General features: G+C 38.6%; 1 non-coding gene across 1 annotated transcript; it reads right to left on the bottom strand.

Annotated features, from left to right (window-relative positions):
- Window positions 1–10,596: 10,596 nt before the first annotated feature.
- Window positions 10,597–10,703, bottom strand: LOC128292519 (small nucleolar RNA R71). The gene has a single exon (XR_008282504.1). It is a non-coding gene; the product is annotated as a small nucleolar RNA R71 (small nucleolar RNA).
- Between the last annotated feature and the right edge of the window lie 360 nt (window positions 10,704–11,063).

Genomic DNA, 11,063 nt, shown 5'->3' with positions numbered 1-11,063 from the left:
TCCCAGAAAGTTGATCCCCTAAGAAATTATATCCTTCAATCAATTAATAAGATTAGAACAGTTGAAACCATGCAAGATATGTATAAAGCATAAATTGATTCTAATCTTTACACAAACAGTCAATTAAACAATGTTAAAGAAAGAGATATAAAGAATAGAATAAAGGAAAAGACATGCTCATGGATTTATCGATGAAAGTGTGGCTCTGGAACAATCTCCACTCGCAGGAGTTCACTTCATAATAGGATCTTTCGGTTACAAGAACATAAAAAATACCCTAAGTAAAAACTAAGAATGAAATAAAAACCCTAAGTACATTTTCGTCTCCCTAAAAATTGTGTGTTTAAACTGATTACAATGGTCTTTATATAGGCTAAAATCGGAATATTAAAGTGCCTAAAATATTCTTGAAGTCCTTATAGTTTGACTAGGACAGACACTCCTAATTTCCCTAAAAAACGTGCAAGAATTTTTGGATTGTGCAGAAGATTGGTTGAAACACCCGCCTGCGTTGTTGCAACCAACCACAGGGTGTATGTAGCAACATAAGAGGGTCGTGTTATGACATTGAGGACAGTTTCGATCCAAAACTTGTGTTTGGCTTCTGTCTTTGATGTTGAGACATTAGTGTTTTGGTGTCGCAACATAGGCATTATTTTTGGCCTAAATAAGCATCTTTAGCTCCCCGACTTTCCTACAAGACCATGTAAAAAAAAATACTAGAAAGCATAAATTGCTAATTTAAGTATGAAAACCTAAATATATACTAAGATACTTTGATTTAACTATCGAACAAGCTAAAGTTATGTGTAAAAAGGATGTAAATAATAGTGTAATTCATAGTAGATCACTCTTGCACACTTAACTTATTGCTTGTCCTCAAGCAACAAAAACACATATATTTGAAAAAGAGAAAATAAAAAAATTTAATACAAAAATTACTAAATTTATTTCTTTAAAAAAGCTAAAGTTAGTGAAGATGGATGTAAATAAAAACCTTACACCTAAACTCCTCGACACTTAACCTTTTCCTTATTCTTAAGCAAACCAAGTCTGGACACAAAACGTGCAACAATAAGGCATCTCTTGGATTTTATTACTACAATTGTAACGCCCCAAATTTTTTTAATTGCGGCATTGGTAAATTTTGACACAAATAACTGTCTGCTTTAGTGGTTAAGTGTTTTGGGAGTGTCTGAGAGGTCCCAAGTTCAAGCCCTACCTTTGGAAAATTTTGGTATTTTCTTTTGAATAAAGCCTTAACCTTGTTTAGTAGGCTTAAGGTTAATTGTTGTAATTTCATATCAGAATGGGCCTGCTGGTCTGGTGGTTAAGTGGAGTGTTAATATTAGCATGTCATTTTTGCATGTTGCATTGCATCGGGGATTGGGATGATGATATTGGGAGGAAGTATTCTAAAAGGCTCTTTAGCCTGATATCTGGCCTCTCAGCTATAATTATCTAATTATGTGCCGCATTTCGGTACAGCATGGTGTGTAAGGATGGGTGGGTTGATTTAATCCCCACATGGTGTGTAGGGTTGGACGGAGATGGTGTATAGAGGCTGGTGGGTAGGATTCTGGTATTCTGTTCTGATCTGCATATCATATATGAGATGGGCTAAGGCCCTAATTTGTATTTGAATATGTATCTGAGTGGGCTAAGGCCCACACTAATTCTGTAATGGGCTTAGGCCCAAATTGTATATACATGATTGATTTCTGATATTATATTGTGTGCATGTATTTTGTGGGAATTATAGACTGAGTTCCGAACACTCACCCTTTTCTGTTTGATTTGTTCAGGTAATCCCCAACATTAGACTGATCGGGGCAGTGGAGGACTCGTCGGTGACCACCACTATTTCGTACCATTTTAAATCAATTTTTTCGTAAGTTAATTAATTTATCCTTTATAATTTGGGTATTTATTTTTGTAATTGGGACTTTTGGGATTGACTATTTAAATTTGGGATTATACTTTGCTTTCTAGTTTTATCACTACAAAAACACGACGTTTTCTTGAAATTAAAGTTTTCCTAAAAACGAACGATTTTTTGAAAAAAAAAGTTCACAAGCTTCCACTAAAAAGTCATGTTTTGAACCATAATAACGAACATGTATTTTTCTGAGTTAATTAACGACTAATAAACTAGAAGGGTTTTCACTCAATGCATTAGACTACAAAATCCATTCCATTTGACATCGCCAGATTCGGCCATAACGTCTAGGCTGGGTTTAGGGTGTTACATTTAGTGGTATCAGAGTTAGGTTGCAAAACTCGGTTGTGGATTTGGGTTTTAAAGATTGATTTTAAAGAAATGATTTGTAAATAATTCGAAATATTTTTCGAATAAGTATGTGTTACACCGAGTCTCCGGCGCCGATCCTGTAAATGTTCTGAAACCTTGTTTAGATTAGTTTAAAAATACTACTAGCATGTCTGAAACAACCATAGGTTGTATACTGTACTGAAAACACTCTAGGTAGTGTAAAATGAAAACTGTAGCGAAACTGAAAACCATAGTGAGACTGCGATTCGTGATAACAAACTTCTAACTTTTGATACTGTCTGCATAAAATATCTGTTAATAAAATATTGGAACTGTTAACTAATGCTTAAGCTATTAATACAGAGAAATTCTAAAATTTACGATGAGCGCACATGGTACTCGTGGACGGGGTACTAGAGGCCATGGTAGAGGCCGTATAGGGGCTCCAGTAGGGTCCTTATCGTCTGGGAATCTGCCTAATTTAGATACTAGTGAGACACCGGTATCACCTGTGACAAAAATTGGGTCTCGAGATTGTGCGGCTGGGGACGACGCACTGTCTCAAGCCATGCTACGAATTTTAAAGAGGGTCGCTCGGCCCAACACTAGACTGGCTGGTTAAACATCGGTTGAGTCTGGATTGTGCGATGAAAAGGGTTGTCTTGAGGATCGAGGAGGACAGTGAGGTAGTGGTGATTAGGGAATGACGTGACTACCTGACAAATGTGATCTCAAATTTGGTAGCGAAAAAGTCAGTCTGGAAAGAGTGAGGCATTTTTAGCCTACATCAGTGTTTCTGATTCTAAAGACTCTTCGGTTAAGGACATCAGAACCGTGAGGGACTTTCCAGATGTATTTCCTGAAGAACTAGTAGGGTTGCCTCCGAACCATGAGGTAGAGTTTAGGATCGAGCTTATTCTGGGTACAGCTCCAATATCTATTGCGCCCTACCGAATGGCACCGAAGGAGCTTACGGACCTTAAGGCTCAAATCAAGAATTGTTGGGTCGAGGGTTTATTCGTCCTAGTGTGTCTCCATGGGGAGCACATGTGCTATTTGTGAAAAAGAAAGATAGGACAATGAGGATGTGTATCAACTACCGACAGCTGAACAAGCTAACGATCAAGAACAAGTACCCACTTTTGAGGATAGATGATCTATTAGACCAGTTCAGAGGGGCTTCGGTGTTCTCCAAGATTGATCTAAATTCAGGATATCATCAGTTGAGAGTTAAGGAGGCCGATGTGCATAAGATGGCATTTAGGACTCGGTATAGACATTGCGAGTTCCAAGTTATGCCCTTTGGTTTGACTAATGCACCAGTGGCATTTATGGACTTGATAAACCGAGTGTTCCAGCCCTATCTGGATCAGTTTTTGGTGGTGTTCATCGATGATATATTGGTATATTCTAAGGTTGAAGATGAGCACGATAAGCATCTGAGAGTGATACTTCAAACTCTTTGTGAGAAACAACTGTATGCGAAGTTCAGCAAGTGTTAGTTCTGACTCTGAGAAGTAACCTTTTTGGGTCATGTAGTTTCTGCTGAGGGGATCTGAGTCAATCCTCATAAAATTAAAGTTGTGTTGCAGTAGAAATAGCCAAGGAATGTATCTGAAATTTGCAGTTTTCTGGGGTTAGTAGGTTATTATCGACGCTTCATAGAAGGGTTCTCCTCGATTGCAGCTCCGATGACTAAGCTTCTTCGTAAGGGAGTTCCTTTCGTTTGGACTGATGCACAGCAGGAGAGCTTTGATAAGCTCAAAACTATTCTGACTCAGGCTCCTATTCTGAACAGCCTAAGCTCGGTAGAGACTTCATGGTATACAGTAATATGTCACATGTGGGTCTAGGTTGCATTCTGAAGCAAGACGGTAAGGTGGTTGCTTATGCGTCTCGTCAGCTTAAGACGATATGAGGCTAATTATCAAACGCATAATTTGGAGTTGGAAACGGTAGTCTTCGTTCTGAAAATTTGGAGGCACTATCTGTAAGGTGAGAAATGTACTATCAAAACTGATCATAAGAGCTTCAAATGTCGCCTCACTCAGAAGGAGTTGAATCTTAGGTAGCATAGATGGATTGAGCTGCTTAAAGACTATAACTGCTCCATCGAGTATCATCTTGGTAAAGCCAATGTGATGGCCTATACGTTGAGCCGTATGGCTATGACCGATCTGAGAGTAATGTTCACTCGACTTATTTTATTCGACCATGGGAGTCTGTTGGCAAAACTTTAGGTACAACCAACATGGATTGATCAGATCAGAAGTAAACAGATGGGGGATAAGTCTCTTAAGCTACATTTCCATCAGGTTGAAAATGGTGATACTACTAATTTTAGGATTAATAAGGATGGGGTATTGTGTTTTTGGGGTCAAATTTGTGTGTCGAATAATAGGGATTTGAGACTGCCGATTCCGAGGGAGGCGTATAGTAGCCCTTATGCTATGTATCTCGGTAGAAATAAGATTTACCGAGATCTTCGAGAGTTGTACTGGTGGCCAGGGTTGAAGCGTGAGGTTACTGACTTCATTGCTTGCTGTTTGACTTGTCAGCAGATTAAGGCTGAGCATCAATTACCTTCAGGTTTGCTGGAGCTGCTTAAGATTCCGTTATGGAAATGAGAGCGAGTAACGGTGGACTTCGTTAGTGGGTTGCCTCTGACACCCATAAATAAGGATTCTATCTGGGTCATCGTGGATTGATTAACCAAATCTGCTCACTTTATCCCGATTAGGACAGACTTTTCTCTTCAAAAATTGGCTAAACTTTACATATAAAAAATAGTGAGATTGCATGGGGTACCTGTTTCAATCATTTCTGATAGGGATCAATGTTTCACGTCTCGGTTCTGGAAAAAGCTTCATGAGGCTCTGGGTTCAAGATTAGACTTCAGTATTGTTTTCCATCCTCAGACAGATGGTCGGTTGGAGAGGGTGATTCAAATACTAGAGGACATGTTGAGGAGCTGTGTGATTGATTTTCGAGGCAACTGGGAGGACTATCTGCCGTAAGCCGAGTTCGCCTATAATAACAACTTCTAGTCGAGTATTCAAATGGCACCTTACGAAGCTCTGTATGGTCGTAAGTGTCGTACTCCCTTATGTTGGACTAAGTTAGGTGAACGACACGTTCTGGGTCCCGAGTTCGTCTCTGAGACTGAGGAGAAGGTTTGACTAATTAGGGACCATCTAAAAATAGCTTCTGATAGACAGAAGTCTTATGCCGATTTGAAAAGACGTAGGATTGGGTATTCTATGGGGGACTTTGTGTTTTTGAAGTCTCGCCATGGAAGAAGGTTTTAAGGTTCGGTCATAAGGGCAAGTTGAGCCCTCGGTTTATTGGGTCGTATCAGATTCTGAGACGAGTGGGGCTGGTCACTTATCAGTTAGAGTTATGTCCATAGCTAGACTGCATTCATGATGTGTTCCATGTTTCAATGTTGAGACGCTACCACTTTGATCCCATGCATGTTGTTCTAGTTGCAGAGATCGAGGTTAGGCCAGATCTGGCTTTCGAGGAGGAGCCGGTGCAGATATTAGATTGTGACTTAAAGGTTTTAAGGAGGAAGTCTCTCCTTCTAGTTAGGGCTTTTTGGTGTAATTATAGCACTGAAAAGGCTACTTGGGAGCCAGAGGATTCGATGCATTAGCAGTATCCCCACCTTTTCTGATCATGTAAAATTTTGAGGCCGAAATTTTCTTTTAGGGGGCTAGAGTTGTAATGCCCCAATTTTCTTTAATTTCAGCGTTGGTAAATTTTTACACAAATATCTTTCTTCTTTAGTGGTTAAGTGTTCTAGGAGTGTCTGATAGGTCCCAAGTTCAAGCCCTGCCTTTGGAAAATTTTGGTTTTTTTTCTAAATAAAGCCTTAACCTTGTTTAATAGGCTTAAGGTTAATTATTGTAATTTCATATCAGAATGGGCCTGCTGGTCTGGTGGTTAAGTAGAGTGTTAATATGTTGGTAGTCTTGAGTTTGAATCCTGACGTGAGCAAGGGAGTTTTATTTTGGGCACGGTGCGAGAGAGTGTTTGGATAGAAGTTGAATTCTGAGATGTGGTGTTAGTGAGAGGGAAATTAGGGATGTGTATCACATCTCCTGTTTGCTTTTTCAAATTTTCTTCTCTCTTTTTTTTCCCAAAAAGGTTTTGACGTGAATATTCCCTCTCCACACTAACTACCGAAATTCTGCCCCTTTTTCTTTTTGCACTTGTTTGTTTTCCTTCCAGCTTGTCTCTTTCACTTGTGCTACGTTATTTATGTCTTGAATCAGTAAGTTTTGTTGGGATGGTTTACTTTCCATTCATTAATTTTTGTCATTGATGAGTATCATTGATGCCGATTAGGTGAAGAGTCAGAGGCTCGTAATTGCTGATCGGGAACTTTAGTTTCGTGGGTATTGTCACTGCTCGATCGAAGGTAAAGGGTTGTTACTTGAGGGTGAATAACTCGCTATGGATTCAATTTTAGTTAATTTTTAAAAAAAGTCTAATTTGGTGGTATGATAACCAGTTTTAGGTACTGGAGTGCTCGAGAGTGATTAGGCATCAAAACGATACAAGTGTATATCCCAAAAACATAAAAAATAAGAAATGGCAAAAGCCAAAAAATGATTTTTTCAACCCCACACGGGCTTGTCATTGCCCGTGTGGTAGGCTGTGTGGCATTAAACGACCGTGTGATTGACAAGGCCAGGCTGTGCACGAAGGACACGACCGTGTGTGACATACGGGCTCAACCAATTAGGCTGTGTGGGCCACACGGACGTGTAGGCCCACACGGGTAGGCCACATAGGCGTGTGAGCCCATTTTTCTAAAATGATCTGTAAGGCTACACGGGTAGCCCAAGTCGATTGTGGACCTACCGTAGGCTCGGTAAGCACTACTTAGATCACTCTTTGAGTAATCTGACTGTCTGATTTATGTATCAAGCATCAAATAAGGTATCTGAACTGAATGTTTGATCTGATAAATTGCATATTAGCATGTCATTTTTGTATGTGCATTGCACCGGGGATTAGGATGATGATATTGGAAGGCAGTATTCTAAAAGGCTCTTAAGCCTGATATTTGGCAGCTCAGCTACAATTATTTGATTATGTGTTGCATTTCGGTACAGCATGGTGTGTAAGGATAGGTGGATTGATTTAATCCCCACATGGTGTGTAGGGTTGGACGGAGATGATGTGTAGAGGCTAGTGGGTAGGATTTTGATATTCTGTTATGATCTGCATATCATATTTGAGATGGGCTAAGGCCCTAATTTGTATCTGAATCTGTATTTGAATGGGCTAAGGCCCACACTATTCTGTAATGGGCTCAGGCCCAAACTGTATATACATGATTGATTTTTGATATTATGCTGTGTGCATGTATTGTGTGGGGATTACACACTGAGTTGCGAAAACTCACCCTTTTCTGTTTGATCTGTTCAAGTAATCCCCAACATTAGACGGATCGGGGTAGTAGAGGACTCGGCAGTGACCACCACTATTTCGTACCGTTTTAAATCTATTTTTTTCTTAAGTTAATTAATTTATCGTTTATAATTTGGGTATTTATTTTTGTAATTGGGACTTTTGGGACTGACTTTTTAAATTTGGGATTATACTTTGCTTTCCAGTTTTATCACTACAAAAACACGACGTTTTCTTGAAATTAAAGTTTTCTTAAAAATGATCGGTTTTCTAAAAACAAAAAAAAAAGTTCACAAGCTTCTGCTAAAAAGTCATGTTTTGAACCATAATAACAAAAATACGGTTTTCTAAGTTAATTGAAGACTAATAAACTGGAAGGGTTTTCACTCGATGCATTAGATTACAAATTCCATTCCATGTGACATCGCCAGATTTGGCTATAACGTCTAGGCCAAGTTTAGGGTATTACAACTATAAGCATGGTTGTCAAATATTAAATGTATAATAATAGCTATAGTACGTATCCCTAAAGGTTACATAGCCTGAGACACAGGATTATGTCTCTGCCATGTGAGGCACACGGCCTAGCCATACGGCCATGTGACCCCATTTCCAAATTTTTGTAAATTCTTCCTAGACTTTCCAAATGATTTCAAATTGGTCCCAATTTGTTTCTAATGTATTTTTAGGGCCTCGAGGGCTCGATTTAGGGATGGTATGTATGTATATGATTGGTTTATGAATTGTTTATGCTATTGAATGAAGTTAAGTTTAAATGTTTCTGATTGTACGATAATACTCCATAACCAAAATTCGACAACAGATACGGTTGAGGTGTTACAAGTCTAAAGCAATGATAATCTGTAATTTATACATATTTTTATCCGCTGCTTAGCCCATTTATGAATGGTCTCTCCTTAGATTTGGTGAATTCGATGCTCCTAATCCTTTAATTTCATGTTTTATACTTAGGAGAGCATAGGAGAGTACAAAAAGTGAGAAACGGGCCGAAAAAGGAGAAAATGGACCCACATGGGAAATCAACACGGCCTGGACTTCCTCACACGGGCGTGTTACATGGCCGTGTCCATTTGGTAGGATTGAAGAACGACTTACACGGGTAGACTACACGCCCGTGCCTATTCAACAGCCTTGACCACGGGCTAGAGCAATCGCACACGGGCGTGTCCCTACTGAGCCCAAGTATAGTCCTATTCGGAAAAGGCCAATTTTTAGGGCTCTTAGGCATCCAAAAGCCTATTTAAGCACCTGAGGAGGCACTTAAGAAGGGGAAGCGAAGAATTACTCAAGGAAAGCCAATTGATCCATCTCAGAAGTTGGATTCATCAACAAGACTAAAGATCTCCTTTCAAGTTCCTTCAGGAGTTTTAGGTTTTCTTATGTTTTGTTATCTTTATGCCTTTGAGATGTTTTCTTTCATAAGTATGAACTAAACCCCCAAATACCTAAGGGGAATGAAACCTAAGATGGATCTTGTTATTATTATCTGAATTGTATGATAAATATTTGACTTCTTCTTAATTCTTTTTTTGATATTCCAGGATATTGATTCAATTTAAGCTCTTATTCAAAGACGAAATAAACCCTATCTAAGAGTAAATTTATAATAATTAAGGGGAGTTGATTGCACGCCTAGAGATAGGGTGATAAGATTTTGTCAGATTAGGATGAAACCTAATAAAGGAATCCATAGATTGAGTTAATGCAATTCTAGGGTGTTAATTAGAAAGAGATTTCAATTATTCAACCTAGGGTTAGACGTTATTAGTCTCTCGAGAGATAATAATATAACTTAGGGATTTCTACGGATCAAGTCAAATGAATAAATCGTCTGATTCAGAGTCAAATTACAAGTGAAGTCTAGGTGGATTTTTCCTTAAGTATTGTCTTAATCAGTCGAATTTTCCCAAAAGTATTTTCCCAAATTTTTTTTTCTGTGCATTCTTAGTTTAGTAATTAGTTTAGATAACCAAACCTCTTAATTTTTAGGCTAGATAATAAAAAGGAAGTAAATATTAGTACTCGTGGTTCATTTGGGTCGATAATTCGGTCTTGCTGAACTATACTATTGTTCGATAGGTACACTTGCCTTAATCTTGATAATAAGTTAGTTTCAAGAATGATTCATTTATAAATTTTTAAAACCTGTTACGAATATCACGCATCAATTTTTTAGCGACGTTGCCAGGGAACTAGGATATTAGGAACAGTCGATTTTTATTACTTTAGACATTTGACATTTATTGCAACTTAAATTTTTATTTTCTTTTCTAATTTTTCATTTATTTTCTTCTGATAGGTTTTTCTAGTTTATGACCAGAAGAAGCCCATCAGGACCACTACTTTTTGACGGTGAGATCAACCACACAGTTCACAGAAACCGAAGAGAAATAAGACGAAGCTTACGATACACAGAGGAGCAAGAGGACAATACTTCAACCACAACCGAGGAGATGGCTGAAAACCAATAAAATCCACTACCTCCTGCGATTTCTATTAATCAGAATCCTGCTCCGCGCACTATGTATGATTATGCTAAACCTTCTTTAGCAGGAACTGAATCGAGCATAGTTAGACCTACTGTAGCGGCAAATACTTTTGAACTGAAACCTAACACAATTCAAATGATACAACAATTTGTTCAGTTTGATGGTTTGTAGGACGAAGATCCCAACACTCACTTGCCAAACTTTTTGGAACTATGTGATACATTTAAAATTAATGGTGTTTCTGATGACGCCATTCACGTTTGGTTGTTTCCCTTTTCATTGAGGAAAAAGGTTAAATAGTGGTTGAACTCGTTGCCACGAGGATCAATCACTACTTGGGAACAAATGACCGAAAAGTTTTTATTAAAATATTTTTCGCCAGCTAAAACAACCAAATTACGTAATGATGTCTCCTCTTTTGTGCAGATGGATTTAGAAACACACTACGATGCATGGGAGAGATACAAGGACATTTTGCAAAGATGCTCTCACCATGGGTTACCATTCTAGCTACAAGTCCAAACGTTTCACATGGCCTAAACCCTTCGACTCGGCAGATGGTTGACGCAGCTGTTGGCAGAACCATTAACAATAAGACACCTGAAGATGCCTATGAATTTATAGAGGAGATGTCACTAAATAACTATCAGTGGCAAGTCATAAGGATAAAGCCAACGAAAACAGCCGACGTTTATAACATTGATTCGGTCACCATGCTCTCTAATTAGGTAGAACTCTTGAATAAGAAAATTGATGGTTTTCTTAGTTCTTCATAGGTTCACACAATAATGCAGTGCGAAGCAAGTAGAGATGGATCAAGCAGTTCAAAATACCCACCTTATGGCCACAACATGGAGAAC

This window comes from Gossypium arboreum, chromosome 4 (assembly GCF_025698485.1).
Source record: "Gossypium arboreum isolate Shixiya-1 chromosome 4, ASM2569848v2, whole genome shotgun sequence".
Lineage (NCBI taxonomy): Eukaryota > Viridiplantae > Streptophyta > Magnoliopsida > Malvales > Malvaceae > Gossypium > Gossypium arboreum.
Note: the sequence above shows the minus strand (reverse complement) of the source record. Positions and strands in the feature narration are given on the sequence as shown.